This window comes from Euleptes europaea, chromosome 12, assembly GCF_029931775.1.
Source record: "Euleptes europaea isolate rEulEur1 chromosome 12, rEulEur1.hap1, whole genome shotgun sequence".
NCBI lineage: Eukaryota > Metazoa > Chordata > Lepidosauria > Squamata > Sphaerodactylidae > Euleptes > Euleptes europaea.
The window spans coordinates 36,486,653-36,504,943 of record NC_079323.1 but is presented as its reverse complement, the minus strand read 5'-3'; positions in this window follow the sequence as shown (position 1 = coordinate 36,504,943).

The window sequence follows — 18,291 nt, the reverse complement described above, 5'->3', positions numbered from 1 at the left end:
CTTTGGCAGTTGCAGATCATGAACATGGCTACCTCTCTGGAATTTGTCTGTTAAGATGTAAGCATAACGACATTGATCCCAATGCTTAAAGAGGGAAGATTCAAAGGCATCTGTCCTTGAGCACTATTCTAATGCTTTTTAAAAATCCTCGGAATTAGCATAAGCACCAGAGATCCACAGCGAGCATTTAAATATCTCCATTATCATTTGATTTTGTGCTCCAAAGACCATAATACTTTGTGCTCAGATTGCTTAGGCAGGCACCTCCATTTTAAATTCAAGGACTTTCTTAAGGATTTTCAAGTCATTTACTTTTTTCTTTTTTCTTTTGGCCCAAACTCCCTCGGCAACAGCACTTTTAAGCGCCTGCTGCTGCTGAGCACCAGACTCAAAATGTGTAGCTTGCAAATTGTCTGTTCCTCATCTTTCAAATGTGTGATCCTGATAGGGATCTTAATGGAGGAGGGATTTTTGCATTTGCCAGGTTTCCTATCTGGCAGCTCAGCGAATGCCGCAGCATGGCCTGGGCACGAGACTGGGGACAGAACTGATTTCTATGGAGATTGTAACAAATGAGGGCTTTCAGCTTATCGTTCTCCACAGGCCACTGTGCTTAACCGCTGCTTTTCAGATCCCAAGGTCTGTGAAAGCACAAAGCCCTGCTGGGATAACAGCACATCATCAGAATATTTGTGTTTGGTCACATAGCATCACATTGGCTGTGGCAATGTGCTGAATAGAACACACAGGTCCTGATCATGAGGTACAGCCAACCGTTCTTCCTGAAACGTGCAGAAGATGAGGAACTAAGGTGACACTGGACAGGTTCTGTATCAGTGTGCTTTCTCTTAGGCGTTTTATGCCTGGCTGTTTCCCTCGCGGTCACCCCTCCGATGACTTCAAGTCTTTGTTTTGGTTATGCCTGCCATTTCCGACCATCAGAGGTCGCTTCTGTGCATTTTGCCTGGGTTTTCAGGGACCTGTTTTATCACAAATTTTAAAATGTGGACAAAAAGCAAGGAAATGCAGGGGGAGAGCGAGGCAACTTCTGATGGTCGGAAGCAGCATACATAATCCAAACAAAGACCCGAAGTTGTCAGAGGCATGACCGTGAGGAAACAGCCATGCATAAAAGGCCATGCTCTTTTCCCTGTGTTTCATCTAGCAGTAACAGGAGTAAGGGGGCACAGGAAAATATTGTCAAAAACACAGGGGTCGCTAGCCCAATGACTTGATTCCTGGGTCTTTTCATTCATCTCTTCCTACCAGTCATATAGCTAGACGGTTAGAACCCCCCCCCCAAAAAAAACCGTTCTAAGTAAATACTTCATTCTCTTTACCTCTTTACCCAACACAATTTTTATGAACAAAAACTCACTATGCCAACAGACATAGGCTGGATTTGTAGACATTCAGGCTTAATGTTGTTTTGATGTGATGTCTGCAGGCAGCCATATATCATAGCAACAAATTAGCCACATGAAAGTTTCCTATATGATGCCATTTAAGCAATAAATGTATCCCTAGGAATACTACCTGCCTGTAGTCACTGCTTTGTTCAAAACCAGTTTCTGAAAGATATAATGTATGATTCTGAACTTTAATTTTGTTTTTAAGTCTGTGGTAGGGTTGTCAACCTCCAGGTGGTCTGAATTCAAAGCCGAAGCACAAGCAAGAGTAAACCCAAAATAAGACTACTATAATACAATATTGCTGTTTAGAAAAATATATTGAGAATTGGAATCTCACAAACACAACCATAGTTGAGAAAACAAAGACATTTACAAACTGGTCTATTTAGACCCGATATAATGGCGCACTAGGCGTTACAAAATAGTAGATATAGGCGTAAGCGCTTAATTCATATCAAGTCCATACATATAAAGTGCAATAATCAAGCAACGAAATCAAGACACTGTTACTATTTTGTAATGCCTAGTGCGCCATTATATTGGGTCTAAATAGACCAGTTTGTAAATTTATTTGTTTTCTCAACTGCGGTTGTGTTTGTGAGATTCCAATTCTCAATATATTTTTCTAAACAGCAATATTGTATTATAGTAGCCTTATTTTGGGTTTACTCTTGCTTGTGCTTTGGCTTTGAATTCAGAACTCCTGAGTAGCACTTGTAGCCGGTTTTGACTACAATCTCCAGGTGGTGGCTGGAGCTCTCCCACTATTACAACTGATCTCCAGGTGACAGAGATCACTTCACCTGAAGAAAATGGGTTCTTTGGCAGCTGGACTCTATGGCATTGAAGTCCCTCCCCTCTCCAAACCCCACCCTCTTCAGACGCCATCCCCAAAACCTCCAGGTATTTCCCAACTTGGAGCTGGCAACCCTAGTCTGTGGACTTCAGAGAACTGGAGGCTTGTACAGCAAAATTACCCTTTCTTTCATTTGTTTTTGCATTTGGCGTGCATATTTCCAAACAAAGACCAGTCCCCCCCCCCACATGCTATAGATGGGGAGGAAGCTAATGAAGGCAAGATGATCTGAGAATTAGATATTTTTAGCCAATGGTAAGCCCTCACCATGGTAAGCCCTCCTTCCTCACATATCGGGCTAGCACCTGGCCCTATTTTGGGACTGGGGTCTCCTTCGCAGGGGGGCAGGTCCAGGTGGCCCTATTGAGGGCATCCCCCCAGGCCATCAGCCAGTGGGACTCTTCCTGGTGGCTTTAATCAGGCCTTAATCTGCCCTGACACTATTATTAGAAAGCATTTTGAGGGAGTAAAAAGCAACAAAAACAAAATGTTAAATCATGCCATAAAAAGAACTATCATTCTGAGTATTTCATAAGAGTTTTGGGTTTGTTTTCCCTTCTAAATTTCCATTTTTCCCACTGGGAATTTCCATTTTCATGTTCCAGGGAACTGATATCTGTAGTCTGGAGATCAGTTGTAATTCCAGGAGAACTCCAGGCTAGGGTTGCCAGGTCCCTCTTTGCCACCGGCAGGAGGTTTTTGGGGTGGAGCCTGAGGAGGGGGAGGATTGGGGAGAGGAGGGTTTTCAATGCCATAGAGTCCAATTGCCAAAGTGGCCATTTTCTCCAGGTGAACTGATTTATATCGGCTGGAGATCAGTTGTAATAGCAGGAGATCCCCAGCTAGTACCTGGAGGTTGTTGGGAACCCTACTCCAGGCCCCCCCTGGCAGTTGGCAACCATATTCAGAGGAAGTGATGTCTAACAAGCAAAAGCCCTGTAGGTGGTAACTATGAAGCAGTTTGGAGAACAAAGAGCCCATTAAGTACCTCCATTATATGTGACAAAAATATGTGACAAGATAGTACTAGGTCTAAAGTGCTGTTTCCAGTTGATTTAAAATATGATCCTGTGAGAAGAAAGAGCACAGAGTAGAACTGATTGGTCATGAAACAGTATCTCGCTTTCTTAGAGAACAAACTAAATCTTTTAATGTGAATTAGTCCTTAATCCCGAATGAATATAATCAGAATTCAGCAGAGTGTGGCACCACAAGAGCTTGTTGAGCGAGTTCCAAGAACAAATGAGAATTGAAATTTAATTATCAACTTGCTTCAAAGAATGCTTCAGAAAGTTTCAGCTGCTTAAAAAAAATTATCTGGCACTTTCGCTGTTGCTGGGAAAGTATTGAATTTGCTAAAATAACCAGTCACGGAGTCAATCGTTAGTCCTAGACAGCATTTTATGGTGTTCGTGGTCCTCTCCTCCAAATGTTCCCCAACATGTTTATGCTGGCAGCAGCACCGGTGCCTCTGTGTTGTAATCAGCTTGAAGATTTTGACAAACAATTTCCAAGAAGTAATTCTAATTAGCCACCAAAGTTGTCATATTTCCTTCTATCTAAAATTAGATCAGAGAGCGACATTGAGATGAAATATTTCCTATTAACTCCCCAGGCTTCCAGTTCCAGTATTTGTTGGTTGAAATCACTGTTTTGACTGTTAACATGGAGTATCTAAAGGAGCCTGGAGTTCATGGTAATAGCAAAACTTATGTGGGGGAAAACAGCACTTTGGACTGTTTAGGGCTTTTAGCAAAGTATTATAGACTCTCTAAATAAAGTTCTCCAAGGAAGTTCTGCTTAACGATTAGGGTTGCCAGCTCTGTGTTGGGAAATACATGGATAGTTTGGGGATGGAGCCTGAGGAGTGCGGCATTTAGGGAAGGGAGGGACTTCAATAGGGTATAACGCCATAGAGTCCAACTTCCAAAGAAGTCATTTTTTTCAGGTCAACTGATCTCTCTTCCCTGGAAATCAGTTGTAATAGCGGGAGATATCCAGCCACCACCTGGAGGTTGGCAACCCTATTAGTGATAGAATGAAGTAAAAACTCACTTGAATTAGAGTGAGAAAGTATTTTTCAAGTTCAAATGTCTCCACAAGCAAGGATGCCTCTGCTATAGTAGGGCATACAGAGCTAGCAAAACCCTCTTCTAAGAAGTTGTCAATATTGTACAGAAGCAAAGCAATAGAAAAACAAATAAGCTGGGCTCCCACTTCCTACTCTTCTGGCATATTGCATGAAAAAGTGCATAGTATTAATTTAAATGCATATGCATTGTGTATGTGTTGTGCCATCAAATCAATTCTGATTTATGGTGACCTTATTAATTAATTAATTTCCAAGACATTCTATTGTTAACAGCCTGGCTCAGGTCTTGCAAACTGAGGGCCATGGCTTCCTATATTGAGTCAATCCATCTCATGTTGGGTCTTCTTTTCCTGGTGCCTTCAACTTTTCCAAGCATTATTGTCTTTTCCAGTGACTCTTGTCTTCTCATAATGTGACCAAAGTATGATGGCGTCAGTTTAGTCATTTTAACTTCTAGGGAGAGTTCAGGCTTCATTTGATCTCGAACCCATTGATTTGTCTTTTGGGCAGTCCATGGTATCAGTAAAACTCTCTTTCAACACCACATTTCAAAGGAATCAATTTTCTTCCTGTCAGCTTTCTTCATTGTTCAACTTTCACACCCATACATAGTAATGGGGAATATTATGGTATGAATGATCTTGATCTTGGTCACTAGTGACACATCCTTACACTTTTCTAGCTGCTTCTTAGCTGCCCTCCCCAATCTCAAACTCCTTCTGATTTCTTGGTTGCAGTCTTTCTTTTGGTTGATGACGGAGCCAAGGAACAGAAACTTTTGAGCAATTACAATTACTTCATTGTCAACCTTAAAGTCGTGTAATTCCTCCATAGTAATAGAGTGCTGTCAAGTCATAGCTGACTTATAGGGACCTCCACAGGGTTCTCAAGGCAAGTGATGAACAGAGGTGGTTTGCCATTGCTTAGCTCTGCATACCGACCCTGGACTTCTTTAGCTTCTGAAATCTGATAAAAATTGGCCTAGCCTGGGCCATCCAGGTTAGGGCCATTCTTCCATAGTCGTTAGATGTGTCTTCTTGATGTTCAGTTGTAATCCCACTTTGGCACTTTCTCCTTTAACCTTCATCAGTAGTCATTTCAAGTATTCACTATCTTCAAGTATTCACAGTAACGTAATATCATCTGCATATCTCAGATTGTTAATGTTCCTTCTACAAATTTCATTCCATCTTAATCTAAATCTCATCCATCTTTCTTTATATGTTCTGCATACTGACTAAACAGATAGGCAGATAAAATACATCCATATCTGACACCTTTGTCAATTGGAAACCATTCTATTTCTCTATATTATGTCCTAACAGTAGCCTCTTGTCCAAAGTATATGTTGTGTAGGGTTATGCATATTGATAAACCCGAACCAAAAATAAGCCTGAAATAAGCCGTTTCAGCAATATTTTGGTTTTGGTTTTACCAAATACCAAAATCTGGGAATAAAGCTGAAGTCAGATAACCAATTGCTGAATCAGCTGAATGGGTATTCGTCTTTTTTCAGCTTCGGCTTTCCCCAGGCTTTTCCCTATGGGAATTGTTTTAATGAGCTCTGGGCGGGGTTTGGGGAAGGGAGGGACTTCAATGGGAGTCCAATTGCCAAAGCGGTCATTTTCTCCCGGTGAACTGATCTCTATCGGCTGGAGATCAGTTGTAATAGCAGGAGATCTCCAGCTAGTACCTGGAGGTTGGCAACCCTACTTATGTCACTGGAACTTGTTTCTCAGTAGATGTACATGCAATTGGCCTGTAAATCCTGCAGATGTGTGCTGAAGAAGGAAAGAGATAGCAGAGCAAGTAGGAGTTCTGTGTATGTTGAGGTTTAGTGGGTTACTTTGCTGGCTGCAGGTAGCTATATAAATGCAATCTCCACCCTGGGAGCACAGTAACTGAGTTGAAAAGGTTAATTAGGGCTGTGCTGCTGGGTTTTCTAGACTGTTTACTGTTGTTAGAAATCTAGCAAGGCTTCACACATATGCTGTATCCCATTAGTGCACTGCAGGCAGTTACGGGTAACTAATTCACGGTATAATAATATCCTAGTATTGTTCAAGGGGGAAGTTTGTGGATGGTGAAAGACAAGAAAAATGTTGGTTTCTACTGCTTTCTACAGGATTAAAACTAGGAACAGTCAATAAGCACTGAGTGGGTGGCAAAAACTGCTGTTCACTAAAAAAAATGCTTCAAAAGTTTCCCTTTACCTTTCCAAGGCTAATTATAGAGAAAAATCAGTGCACAGGAATGCAACTGGATCTTTTTTTTTGGGGTGGGGGGAACAAACTTTAAAAAATTGTGAATATTGTCAATAGTATAATATATGGATATAATAGGAGTTTTAAAATTATTTTTAAAAGCCTAGGCTTAAGTTGCAGCAAAGAGGATTTAGATTACATTTCAGGAAGATTTCCCAAATTTTACAAATGGTGGGGCCATTAACCATGTTGTCCAGTACCGTTGAACCATGACCTTCCTTGGCAGTTGTTACAAGACTGGATAAACTTTTTATCATGTGTATTCTAAGCAGAGTTGCACTTTCAAATAACAAAATTGCTGTTTGGTATTAAACCTCACAGAATTGCCGTTTGGGTTGTGGTAGACTGCTGACCATTGAAAATCTAAGATGTTTCATAATATCATGATATTTTTGGTCCAGTGGACTATTTGTCAGTTATGAAATGATTACAGAACACCAAAGAATGTTTCTAAATAAACCAAAGAAGTGCCTGTTCTGCTAGCTCTGTTTCATTTCTTCATTGATCCCCCTAGAACTAGAAAGGACCAGCTTTGGTAAGCGAAATACCCTCCATTCTGTTTGCTTATTTATCACATTTGTAGCCCATCCTTCTTTCAGAATGCTGAATCCCTCACTTTACAGAAAATCAATTTATCTTTGACTTTCTGAGAAAACTGAGTGAGAATCATAGAAGAAGGAAATGTGTTGAACCATATTCTGGATTCACACATCTCTCACAGTTTGCTCTACTTAGAGGCATATAATCTTGTACACAGTAGTAATATAGTGTTCAAGCGGTCTCACTTCAGATATCTCATTAAATATACTACTGTTCCCTCTGCCCCCATAACAAGGCTGTGGTGGTTAAATTATGTTCGAATTTCAATTGGAGAACTATGTCATCAGTTAATATGTTTATTTAGAAGTATATATGCTGCCTCAAGGCAGCTTACCAAGTGAATCATGATAAAATCATGAAGCAGTATAACAATCTATTTAAACACAGCTAGCACATAAAAACAACATAAAAACTTGAGCAACACAAAATGAGTCCCATAAAACAGTTGTCAGGAAAGAAGTAAACTGCAAAAAAAGAAAAATTAAGATTAATTCCTAAAAGAGCATAGTGTAGGGGTCAGGGAAGCAGACACGGAGCTGGGGGAAGAAGCGCCCGGGGCAGGGGGGGAGGGGGGTGTCATGCGTATGTGCACGTGCACACGCTGGAGCCAGGCACAGATGTTCAGAGGGCTGGTCACCACGACGCCGCTACATGCTCAAACACCCCCTGGCCTTGCACACAACTGCTGTAGGCACGGTGTGCATGATGAGGAAGGGCAGGCGGCTAAATGCTGGGCAGCAGCACACACATCAGCCGTGCCCCAGGCAGGTAGCTGCGTCCATGCCATGGCGCAGTGGCGCCGCTTTTCTTCTTCATGTCTGCACTAGTACCCCCACCTCTTTGCACCTGGAGCACTTGCCCCCCAGGCCCCCCAAGATCCGGCCCTGTAGGGAAGCCTCAAAGAGTGAGGTGCCACTACGGAAAAAGCCCGTTCTCTGATCGCCCCCACCTCACCTCTACAGTCTAGGGGTACAGAGAGCAGGGCTCATCAGCAGGATCTTAACTGGCATGTTGTATGATGTGGGAGGAAGTAGGCCTTCAAGTACACTGGCTATAGGGTTAGCAACTCTGAGTAGGGAAATTCCTGGAGATTTGGGGGTGGAGTCTGAGGATGGCAGCATTTGGATAGGGAGCTCAGTAGGGATAGGATACCATAGAGTTCACCCACTGAAGCTACCATTTCCTCCAGGATAATTGATCTTTTTCATCTGGAGATCAGTTGTAATTCCAGAAGAACGCCAAGCCCCACCTGGAGGTTGGCAACTGTATCTGGCCACAAGACATTTACTATGTAACTGTCATATCTCAGTGTTCAAGGAAGAAATTGTGTTTTACAGCTTTCCTGGGTTTCTTCCATATGGACATTGCATTGTGGTTCATGAAGTATGTTCTGATACATGCACCCGCTTTAATTCTCATATTTCAAACTTCATGGTAGGTATCACATTACAAGGTTTTTCATTTTCCTCCCTCAAATTTTGAAAATGGATGTTGGGTGCTCATCTGCTGTTCAAATGAGAAATAAAGTGAACCAAATTTTATCCTGATATCTCCGTATCTTCATGAGATCACGTTATGGAACAAAAAGAACATTGAACATCTGGTTATGCAATTTAAATCCAGTGCTGTGCCAAATAGTCTTGAGATTTGATTTTTTGCTGTGCATGTTGTCCTTTTGTGGGTACAAAACATTCACAAAAGGCTTGTTCTTTTGTGTATTTATTTGTTTGCTTGGTTCCCCACTCTATTGTGCCAGAAGGGGGAGAAGGAATTTATCCCTGTTGCTAAGGCAATTGAGCGGATGCTCCGAGATGTGCATCCAGAAGTAATGTAGTGTGGAAGAATGGCATCTGCATTCAGATATCAAAATCAAAGACCTCACTGTGTTCAGCCAACAAATGAGCGGGGAAAGCTGCTTCCTGCTTCCAAATTCACTCATCTAGAGGCATGGAGACTACAGTAATTCTGCTTCTTATAGTGAACAAGCTCTCAGTATTTGATATTTTCATGGAGGTTCACATACTGAGTTTTGATTGAAATCCCAACAGAAGGGTACAGTAGGGTGGCCAACCTCCAGGTACTAGCTGGAGATCTCCCGCTATTACAACTGATCTCCAGCAGATAGAGATCAGTTCACATGGAGAAAATGGCTGCTTTGGCAATTGGGCATTGAAGTCCCTCCCCTCCCAAACCCCTTCCTCATCAGGCTCCACCCACAAAATCTCCAGGTATTTCCCAACCCGGAGCTGGAAACCCTAAGGTACAGTGAAGCAAAGCGTTCAGGCAATCCTAACAGGATCAGACCAGAAAGAGAAGATCCATCCATCTGTGGAAACAAAGCAAAATGAGGCTTTCATTCCTTCAGCTCGCCTTGTCTTCTCTAGAGTATGTCTGTGTGGCTGAACTGTTTGCTTCAGACCATTTTGCACATGTTTTTTTTATGACAAAATTTGAATTGTGCCTTCATCACGTAGGTGTTGTCTGTCTCTGTCACTTCATATAATTCTGGGGCAAAAACACTGCATGTGTTAATATTGTCAGTTATTATTCTCCAGCACCCTAAAGTTGTTTACGTGTTTCCTTATGGCATTTAACTGACATGTAGCTTCTGTTCATTGTAAGAAATGAGTCTGTGAAGTTCTTATAAACCAAATCATCATATAATGTGCAGGATGAGATATCCATTTCTAAACAATTCTTTTCTTTTTTAAGTGTGGAGTCAAAAAAAGTATATATATATATATATATATATATATATATATATATATATATATATATATATATATATATATATATATATATATATATATATTATAGGGCTGTTTGTATAATTCATTGTTTTAATTAAATTTAAAATGTTTTATAGTATATTGTATATTTATATGGCCCTGACCTGGATGGTCTAGGCTAGCCTGATCTTGTCAGATCTCAGAAGCTAAGCAGGGTCAGCCCTGGTTAGTATTTGGATGGGTGACCACTAAGGAATACCAGGGTTGCTGTGCAGAGGAAGGCACTGGCAAACCACCTCTGTTTGTCTCTTGCCATGAAAACCCCAAAAGGGGTCACCATAAGTCGGCTGCGACTTGAAGGCACTTTACACACACATATTTATATGACTATGTGAGCCTCCCTGAGCCTGGCTTTTGCCGGGGAGGACGGGCTATAAGTTTGACAAATAAATAAATAAATAATCCCAACCAGGGCCACTAGTCATGCAACAAATATGGCTTGATACTGATACGTGTGAGATATTCCAATGTTTCCCCTCCTACATTCTGAAGTGGTATAATCCCAAAGAAGTGCATCACATGCTTTTTTCTGCCTAAGTGGACTGGCCTTTAGCTTCTCCATAATCTACCTTAGTATTTAGAAATACTTTTTTTTCCCCTCAGGCTTTTTGCCTACAGAATTACTTTCCCTGAAATTATTTATTCATACATTGGAATGGGAATGAACACCATGTGCATGATGGCATCTTGTTTTGTTCAGATACAGATGTGCATGCCATTAAAGGGAGGGAGGGAGGGAGAGTTTCTGATAGTGAAGGGAATTGTAAAAGAACCATACCATGTTGTTCTCCAAAGCGTAACTTTGAAACTGAAAAGAGAGACCCCCTACCAGTTCAGCTGAATAAAAGATCAAAGATTATAAACAGTGTGAAATAATTTTTGAGAAGGGAATTCAGTCTGCATCTAGGTCCAATTTAAGAGGGAATGGCTAAGAATAATCTAAGAAAGTTTAACTACCACGAGTCCTGCTGAGTGAGATTATTATGATAGAGAATGAGAACCATCATCTGCAATTTGCAGCCTGATCCCCTTCTCGGTTTAACTGAAGAGCCTGGATTGAAGCAATTTTTAGTCAATTGAACTTTGTTGGTATATTCCAGCATTTTACCCAGTAGCATGAAAAATCAGAATACATTAGGAACGTGCAAAACCCACTGGAGGAATTGATTTCTTACTCCTGAGCAGTAGATTTGTACAGAAGATCCAGTTACCAATTCCTACATTGGCCAAACCTGGTTACAAATACAGTTATGAAATATTCTCAATTGTGCATTGTAAACAAAGGCTCTGGACGCTATTGTGGATGTGTGTTTCTTTCTTGATGGAGATTTGACATGGCTTATGTATCTGAAGTCTTCGTAAATAGCTCTACTGCAGGGATAGGGAACCTCAGGCCCGGGGGCCATATGCAGCCCCCGAGGACACTTTTTGTGGCCCTCGGGAGCTCCCGGGCCCCGCCGCGGAGGCTCGGCATAGGGCGGCCCTCCCTGAGGGTGTTCCTGGCGCCATGGCTTGCAGGGGTGCTGTGGTGCCCTTTGGACCTCCTCTCGCCAACTGATGGCTGTTGGCCGGCGAGAGGAGGGAGAGGGACGCTTCCCCCAAGGTTGCCCCCTATAGCCGCAGTGTGCAGGAACGCAGGGGCACACTGTAAGCCCCTCTTGCTGCCTGTCGGCTGTTGAGCAGTGAGGGGGAGGGGAAGAGGCCCGCGGCTCCCGGCAGCAGAGCATGCACGCAGGAGCCGATTGGGCTTCAGGGGGCCTTTTGTGGACTCTGGGGTGGGGAGGGCATGGAGCCTGGGGCCAGGTCGCGTGGGGCCGGCGGATGTTTGTGTGTGGGGGGGGAAAGGCTTTTCTCTCCCCCTCTCTTTCTGTCTCTTTCTTTGTCTGACTCCATCCTTTTCTTTCTTCCCCTCTTTCTATTTCTTTCTCCCTTTCTCCCTTTTCCTCTTTCTCTGTTTTCCTTCCTTCCTCCCTTGCCGATCGACCACGGGCTGCGCCTCCCTGGTGCCTTGTTTGCTCAGGCCCACTGCTGGCTGCCCTCCTGCCTGGGAGGGGGGAGGACCGGGGGAGCCCTCCAGGCCTTCTCTGCGTGGCCTCCCCTGGGGTTGCCAACCTCCAGGTGGTGGCCAGAGACCTGGCAACCCTAGCCTCTCCCCCCCATGGGGAGATCTACACCTGGTATGGCCCCCGAATAATGTTATAAATGTGCAAATGGCCCTTGGCAGGAAAAAGGTTCCCCACCCCTGCTCTACTGGCATATATATAGTCTTACAGCCCATTCCTGGGGGGTGGGGGAGTGAACCACAGCAGCCAGGATGACACAACTGAGAAGCCTCCTCAGAGCATTCCCAGCCACCACTGAAGTGGGGGAAGCCTTTCTTCCAATATAAAAATGGGAAAAAAGGCTCCCCCCCCCCCGGGGAAAGCGGGCCTGCGCCATCAAAAAAGGTGGTGCAAGACCACCAGTGTCCCAGGAGGCATTTCCGGGGTGAAAGGGGTTTGGAAGCTGCCTAAAGGCAGCTCCGCCCCTTGGAACGCCCCAGGAATGCCTCCTGGGATGCTGGCATGGGTACTTGTGCCGGGGGGGAGGGCGCCGGGATCTGAGGGCCACACTGCCGCCATGTTCCAGGGAGGCTTGTATAAGTGGCCCCATGCCGGCATCCATGCCAGTTTGCATGGCACAAGTGGCACAGACGCCAGCGTTGGGATCAAGCCACCTTTTAAGGTGATTCAACCCCCAGCCTCAGGAATGGGCCGTTACTGTATCAAGGATAGCAATATCTTAAGTAAACATATATTCGGGTACAAACAGATTAAAATACTGCCAGGATGCAAATGAACCTGGGAAAAATTCCACATGTGAACCAGCAGCAAGTCTCCTGTTAAATTGCTTCATGAGGTGCAGTTCATAAAAAGGAAATACTGCTGTAGGGTGGGGGGTAAACACAGAAAACATCTGTGATAGGGTGGTGGGTAAACACAGAAAACATCTCTTTGTGCTGTTTCGGATTATGGCCTCTTCTAACTTTTGTGTTTTGAATATCAGTCTTTAATGAAATGGGTAATTAGGTATTTCAAGGGCTATCTAAAATGACTAGAGTACGGGGGAAAGTTAATGTAATTCAGCTGTTTAGCTTTTTTCTTTTCTTTTTCTCCTCTCATATGCTCAGCTATAAGGCACAAGCATGCACCATCAGCAATGTCCTTGAAATCCAGCCACAGTTTATAGCAGAAGTGTTTGGAATGCAGCATGTTTCTGCATACCCTAGCGCACAGCTGTCATAATACAGTTCTGATTGGGAAAGCAAGTCAAGGGCAGAGCACACTGTCAGGATCAGGCGTCTGTCCCTAGCATCCCATAAGTAAACATCCAGGCAGGTAGCGCTGGAGCAGTAATACTTTATTAGGAGCAAAAAGACAGAATAAAGAACTGACTGCCTACAGGCAGGTGAGGCTAGTAATGGAGAACACAGGCAAGTTACATGCTTAAAGGCACTACGGTCTGAAAAAGTAAACATCATTAGACAACCCCGAGATAAGTGGTTACCAGGAAGACAGACTAAACAATATCTTAGCTGCAGAAAACAGGATGAGCGAAACTGTACACAGGCGTTCACAGGCATGAGAACCAAGGACCCAACGTGTAGCCAGAACTTGGCCGGACTTATGTCAAGAGCCTCTACTCCAGCTAAAAGGCCAAAGGCCTGACACACACATTGTCCGTTACCTTGAGATTATCAATGCCGTGAGCAGGTTAGGTAGATCAGTTCTTTAGGATGTAGAGAATCATAGAGTCAGCATCAGAATCCAGTGATAATATACCTTTTGGAGGCTGACAAAAGCATATTTTAATCTCCAAGGTGATGAGGAATAAATTTTGAGCATTCTGATTTCTAGACTTTCGTTGTTTTAAAGTGGAGGACCCACAAAGACATGTGGGAAGGATCTCATTTTCTCTTCCTCCAATCTTTACACTGTCCATTCCCTGTAAGCCCCCCCGTAGCTACTTCCCTTTTCCTGCTTCCTTCTCTCCTTCCCACCTACCACTCTGAAACTCTAACCACTACACCACATTGGCTTTTGTGTGGTGGCTGCTGTTGAACACTAGAAGCAGTCAGTCCTGGCTGAGCCATGCATGTTGTGTGGTATCAAGTCGTCCTGCGACTGCCAGGCCAAAACAGCCCTGGAAAGGGTCCTGCCCCATCCCCTGCCTATTACTGACAGAAACCAAGTGCTGAAGGCTGGCAATATGGTTGTGGTTGTCCTAGCAACCCTCATAATGGCCAATAGATGGATGGATGGATAGATTTCATATTTTTCTGCAACCCCAGGTCTTTTCTCAGATTTGTATAAAGAGATGTCATCTGTTTATGGTTCCAGCCTCTGGATCTAAGTATCCACAGGTTTGAACATGTTGGAAATTAGATGTATTGATTATGATTATAGTTTTAACACTCATTTTGAAAACATCTGTTGATGCAACAACACATTTTCAATGTTACTCACCTTAATACAATAAATTGAGGTGTGCATAGGCATGCTGACAACTTTAACATAAATATGATCCTTAGGTGACCTTTTCTGGATTGAACATCTTGATTACTCACAAGGCAAGCTCCTGATCAGATCACCTTGATGTTTTTGGTCAAATTTTTGTCCCAAAGCACAACTTTGTACTTGTTAAAGGGCCAGGTTGGGCTGGTCACACACTCTCAGCCTAACCTACCTCATAGGGTTGTTGTGAGGACAAAATGGAGGAGAGGAGAAAGATGTCAGCCACTTTGGGTCCTCATTGGAGAGAAGGGTGGGATATAAATAAAGGTAATAATAAATATAAAGTTGGATACATCCTTTAAATGGTTGACGTTGGGTAAAATCTATTTTCTTGTTTTTTGTTCCTTCATGACCAGTGACATATATTTATGAAATAGTAACAAGAACAGCTTGCAATATTCATGGGCAAGATTCACAGGCACAAAGTTGTATTTCAAATTAATTTATTATTCCTTCAGCTTTTAACAATTCCATGTCATGGTTGTAGACAGGGTGGGCAATGGGGCGTGCACTTGAAGGATGAGACTTCAGTGGGGTATAATGCTATAGAGTCTACCTTCCAAAGTGGCCATTTTCTCCAGGTGAACTGAGGTCTATCACTTAGAGTTCACTTGTAATCCCAGGAGATCTCCAGCCACCATTTGGAGGTTGGCATCCCTAGGAATTTGCCATGATGGTGCTCACACTGATGTTTGATTTTATGTATTTACTTACTTTATTTATAGTCTGCCTTTCTTACTGAGATTCAATGCAGATTATACACTGTAAAGTGTCAGTTGATACAATCAATAGGGTGAGGCATCTAAACAGGGCCAAACTAAACGTTATAGCATCTATGAGTCATCCATGGACCATTTTAGACACCATTTTAGAGAGGAATTTCAGCCATTTATAAATGCCATGAAGGCCCAATCCTGACGGGGCCCATGGTGCAATGGAACCAGGTGATCTTGTTTCTCTACACACACCTTTTCAAGCGCTGAAACATCCATGGAAGTCTGTTTTAGCACTTGAAAAGGTGTGTGGGATCGATTGGTCTCTCTGTGCTGCAGGCGTCCCTTGCAGCATTCTTAAATGGCCAAATTCTTGTCTAAAATGGCATTGTGTCCATGGGTCAGACCTGGTGTGATGAACAAAGAGTTAATGTTTGAGTGAAGCTCAGGGAAAAAAGTGGCAGGAAGTGGGCAGAGCTAAGGAGCTAGCTCACTCTCTTTTCTGAAAAAGGGGGGAGTCTGTTTTGGTAACCTGAGAGTTCAGTAGCTGATTTTGACACTGAGAACCTGAGGGTTCAGACTTGCCGAAGCGGTTGTGAAACATCTCCTGTGGAGTGAGCGGCAGAGATTGGGAGGAAAAGGGGCCCTTTCTCAGGTCACTGAAAGGGAATAGGCTCTGGGAAAGAGATATTCCAGATACGGGGGTTTGTTAAGGGATTACTGCCATAAAAGTGGGGTAGATCTATAGAGAGAACTAATAGAGAGATTTGACGAACAATCTCTGTACTTCTTTGTTCTCTGGGGGAGAGAGATTATATAATCTCCATACTTCCCTGTTAGGTAGGCAGCTGAGTCTCTATAGGAACATCCTATTCCGGCATTGTGCAGAGGGTTGGAATGCATGACCCTGGTGGTCCCTTCCAACTCTATGATTCTATTGATAGGAAGTTCCGTGAACTGAATCTGGGAACTTAATTTATGAATTGTAATTATATACTAACTAAGCAATCTAAAATCTATGCTTTCTCTGTAGTAAAACTTATAAACTATCTCTGGTTCTATGCCTTCCCTACCTATCGTTTTCCCTCCAAGTCTATCCCTTGTACAGTGTTTAAGAAATCTCTGTTACAGGGTTAACTTTAAAAAGCCTCTGGTGTTTCATTTCTACTGAGGTAAGATAAGTAAAGTGACGAAGGAGAAAAATTAAAACTCCAATTGAACATTTTGGAAAGCAGTCTCTCCCTCTCTCCCTCTCCCTCTCTCAGTATGCACAGATTGTGATACCTGGGTACACCGTAAGGTCTCATTTGGCCCTAAGAAATGTCATGTCATGGGTGTTTTAAACAAGTAACATAGATCACCACATCAACCCAGCCTAAAAGCCACTGTGGCAAATCAGGTCAAGGATTGAAGAGCAAAAATAGAAAAAGGAACAGAAAACATTGTCAAGTAGGAACAATAACCAATGGAGCAAAAGGGCATTGAACAGCATCAAAACAATGTGAATATTCATCAAAGAGAGCATTGCTTATCAATGGTTCATTTATTTGCACATCAAATTCATTATTTTTGTATTCTTTTTTACAATTGTTGTTCTTTTATTCCAGAAGTGTTCTTTTATTCCAGAAGTGATCATTTTATTCTTAATAGGAACTGATGAAAACCCTTAATGAAAACAACTAGGTACTCACCTTATTTTCTAGGCTGCAAGCCCTGCTAAAAGGTATTTCGGGGCCCAATTTCCCATTGAAATATATAGCTTTTGTTAGACAAGATAGGAAAAGTTTGAATCTACTATCTTGATTTAGGACAACTCTTTTTTCTTTTTTGGCCATCAAGTTGCAGCCAACATATGGCAACCCCATAGGGTTTTCAAAGGCAAGAGACGTTCAGAGGTGGTTTGCCATTGTCTGCCTTCCTTGGTGGTCTCCCATCCAAATACTAAGCAGGGTTCACCTTGCTCAGCTTCTGAGATCTGATGAGATCAGTCTAGCCTGGGCTATCCAGAACAGGGCAGACCAACTCTAGCCACATGAAAATTACTCAAAACACCGAGGTAACATTATAATCATCCTTCACTTTTAATTAAATATGTTATACCTATAATTAAAAGTGAAGACTGATTACAATGTTACCTCAGCATTTGTGTAATTTCACTGTGGCTAAAATTCCCTGTGGCTGCAATAATTATTAAGGACTGCATATTAGGGCCCCTGACAATTAATGACTGTGGACCCCCAGTGAAATCGTACCACAGTATGATCACTTGCTATGTGGTTTGGCATACCACACATGGGAAATCAATATAGGTATTCCTGCAGCCACTCGGAGCTCCTAACTTTTGATCTGATACCCACTCACCCCTGTATTGTTCAGATTACAGTTGTCCCATTGATTCCAGTAATTTCCAAGCAGTAGTAACTTGAACATTCAGAAGCGGGAGAATAAAAAGTACAGGTGACTTCTTTCCTTTTCACACTCCATAAAAACCTTAAGAACAGACCTGATGAATTAGGCCAATGTTCCATCTACTCGGTTTCCTTGCAAGACACATATAGTGACTGAAAGTGACATGCCACCAAAATGATGGATCAAGTAGGACATTTCATGAAGTGGCGTTGAGAGGTGCTAAAAAATGAAAGATGACTTCATGAAATGCAAGGCAGTTGCATCTGACTCACCAAAAGCAAACTCGGTATTGCTTCTGGCAGACAGCATTTTTCAGCTCTTTTGTTTGAGTTTGCAATTATAACTTTACTTAGCTTAGTAGGTTTCAAAATGGAGATCAGAGATGAGGTGATTCATTCTTAGAAATGAACTGAGTCACCTTATTTGTTAGAACTGAACCCCTTCAAAAGATAAAGGGCCTCTTACCACTGCGCCCAAGCTCAACATCTTTGTCAATGACACATTGTTCAAACAGGGATTGAAGATGAGAATGCATACAGAAGAGATACAAAAAGGCCACAACTTTATTAAGTAGCAGTCTCAGCAAAAGCATAAACGTGAACT